Genomic DNA, 3,384 nt, shown 5'->3' with positions numbered 1-3,384 from the left:
AGCCAGAGGTCCCCACAAGGATGTGCTTTAAAAGTACCCAGCTCCTCCCCTCCAGCCCAGGGTGCAAGCTCATTGGCTCCAGCTCTAGAAGCCCGGCCTCTTCTCGGAGGCCAAAAAGCCAATCCCCTCTTCAGGATTGGCTGGGAGGGTTCTGATATTTGCATACGAACCTCAGGCTCCTACCCCAGGGGACCCAGGGAGTTAATTTCTAGCTGGAGAGAAAACAAGTCCCCACAGGTGCTTGGCCAGCACATCTGGGATGGTTGGGGGTGGAGTGGGGTTGGGGTGGGGGGGGGGGACGTGCAGGGGAGCTTAGGGCTTTGTCCGGGCCCTTCTTTGTCTTCTTGCCTCTGTTTTCTCTGCACTGCTGGAAGGACATCTGAGGATGCAGGATGCCTGGCCCATTTCACCCTGGTGCAAGCAACTGGTGGCCCCTGGATTCTTCATGCAAGGCTATGAGAACTACTGGTCTTGCTTCCTTTTTCTCTTCCCCCTCCCCTTCCTTCCTCTCCTTCTCCTCCCCCTCCTCTTCTTCCTGCTCCCCCTCCTCCTCCTCCTCCTCCTCCTCCTCCTTCCCCCTCCTCCACCAGTCCCTCCCTTCCTCTCCCCCCACCTTCCTGTTTTTTTTCTTTTTTTCTTTCTTTTTTCTTTCTTTCCTTCTTTTCTTTTCTTTCTTTCTTCCTTCCTTCCTTCCTTCCTTCCTTCCTTTTTCTTTTCTTTCTTTCTTTTTTTTCCTGAGTCTCAATACCCCCAAAGTCACTTTGAGGTTAAGGAGGGTCTTAAACCTCGGATCCTTCTGCCTCCCAAGCACTGGGATTACAGATCTGCACCGCCCTACTCAGTTTTATCTGGTACTGGGGATCAAATCCAGAGCTTCGTGCGTGCTAGGCTCTACCAGGTGAAATACACCCCAACTCCCATTGGCCTCCCCCCTGCTCCCACTTTCTTTAAAATATTATCTCTATATGTACATCAAGAGCGCTATGAGTTTTACACTTCTGGAGGCGGCAGTGCCCGTGTGTGCCATGGTACCTGTGCAGAGGCTGGAGGAGTTATTTCCCTCCTACTGTGCCCAGGTTGTCATGCTTGGTGGCTAGCATCGCTACCCACTGGGCCACCTTGCTGGTCCCCTGCCTGCCTTTGTTAATTAAAAGCTTGGGTTGTAAGACTAGAGTGAGCTTCCTCTTGCCTCAGCGTCTTTCTGGCGGCACTACACACACACACACACACACACACACACACACACACACACACACACACACACCTTGCTTCAGCCCTGGCTGCGGGGATCACTGCTGGATAGATCTGGGCTCACTCTCCTAACTGCTGTTGCTGATGTTGGAGGTCAAAACCTCCTAGGCGGGGCAACGATAACAGCAGTGAACAATGCCATCAGTAGCCAAGGGTGTCAGAGTAGGATGCCCTCTTGTAGGTGGGGAAACTGAGGCAAGGGGTGTCTGGAACAATGACTCTGGGAAGAGCAATCGGGTCTGATCGGCTGCACCACGTATTGATGAGATCCCGTCTCTTCTCCTGAGGCCTGTTTCCTTAGCTGGAGAAAATGTGGCCAGTCGCGGGCTCGCCCGCTCGGGCAGAGATCATGGCTGTGGAGACTCAGAAGTGCTGAGTAGAGGTTCTTTCTTCCTCCCTGCTACTGCCGCCCCTCCAGGGCAGGGCAGGGACCAGGATCCACTTCCTAGGGTCCCCCATTTGCGCCAGTCAGAGGAGACTGGCATTTAGAGCCTATGACTGTCCCTGTGCAGTGGCTCAGTGTCCGGGAAGGGCACTCTCCAAAGCAGCCAGAGCCCAGGGCAGCTTGTTCCCAGCAAATGGCTGGGTCGTGGAGTCAGCTTTAGGAAAGAGCCAGAACTCTCGATAAAAGTCCCAGATAGCCTCCCTGACTGGGGTGGGGATGGGTGGGAAGAGTGGATAACCCTCCTCCGAGGGTACTGGCACATTGGGCTGGTCAAGGGGTACAGTCTGAGGTCACAGCGAGTGTGTAAGATGAGAAGGGAATGGTGTTTCAGACCACCAGGCCTGGGTAACTCAGCACCAGAATCAGCGATACAGTATTGCATTGGCTGATATGTCCTGGACCCCAGCACGGTGGAGCACTGTCCTCCTTCTCCTAGCAGGAGCCCCCACTTCCTCTTTCTGTCCTCCCCAACAGATGGAAGATAAAGCCAAGGGAAGAGGAGAGGAAGAGGCAGGTCCTCCTCGATAGTATCTCAAGTGGAATTGAGAATGGGTTAAGGATTCTGTTGAATCAGCCGCTGCCTGGCACTCACCTGCCTCAGCCCAGGAAGCTGCTCAGCTGACAGGAGCGGCCTGAGGCCTGCTGGCACTGAGCCTAGGGACCTGTGGTAGGGTGTGGAGATCAGAGAATCAGGGCCCCTCATTTTCTTCTCCCTCTGTCAGCCCCAGGCACGAATGAGGCAGCCACGTAAAGAATGCACAACGATGTTTTTAATTGATGAGGAAGAGGGTGGCCAGTCAGCCAGGACCCCAGACAGTCTGAGTATCGACTCCAGAGCCCACCTCATGTGGCGCGGAAGACTTGCTCCCATGCTTGCCGAGGCTCTGTAGTCCGTCTCCTCTCCTCTTCAGAGGCCAGGCCCCGCCCCCAACCTTCTCATCCCCCTTTATCTTCTTCTTCTCCTTCTCCATGGCTCAACCTCAGCCAGGCCATGATCATAGAGGAGGGTGTTGGTGTGGGGAGCCTACAAATGGGGTTCCAGTTCCACAGAACCTTCTGGAAGGGGGAAGAACCAATGTCTACCTGGCCATGCCTATCCTAACAGCTCCAAGGAAGCCTTTGCTAACTGAGTGTCCAGTGGTTACCAAGTGACAGCAGCTGCGTCAAGTCGGGAGTGACACCAGAAGCTACCAAAATACAAAGACAGAATCCAGCAGCCTGTTGTGGCTCCTTGACCAGAGGAAGCCTCTGCCAGCCATGCCCTGCAGCCGGTTGGCCTGCCTGCTTGCCTACACATGTCTCTGTGACCTCACCCAATGCTATTAGCCTCCAGGCCAGCTGTCTGTCCTACTGTGGGAGGGGGGGACACAGGCTTGCTATGGGGTTTACTGGGGCTGTACAAGTGTTGTGTAGGGTCCCAGGCTGCTGGGGGAGTGTGGGCCCTCCCCTCCCACTGCCTGCAGCAGGTTAGGGAGTAATTAGAGACTATTAGAGGAAATTAAGCCTCACCTCCAGATGTAACTTAATAGCCTACCCCACCCTCTTCTAATACCTTGGGCCCCATCCCCTTCACATCTGGACCAACAGCCATCAGGTTCAGGGGCCCCAAACACCCAGCCACGACTTCCAGGCTTCGAGGTTCCCCCACCCCGAGATGGGCAACCTCTCTGCCTTCCTGGTCCGACCTT

This window comes from Rattus rattus, chromosome 1 (genome assembly GCF_011064425.1).
Source record: "Rattus rattus isolate New Zealand chromosome 1, Rrattus_CSIRO_v1, whole genome shotgun sequence".
In the NCBI taxonomy this organism is placed as follows: Eukaryota; Metazoa; Chordata; class Mammalia; order Rodentia; family Muridae; genus Rattus; species Rattus rattus.
Note: the sequence above shows the minus strand (reverse complement) of the source record.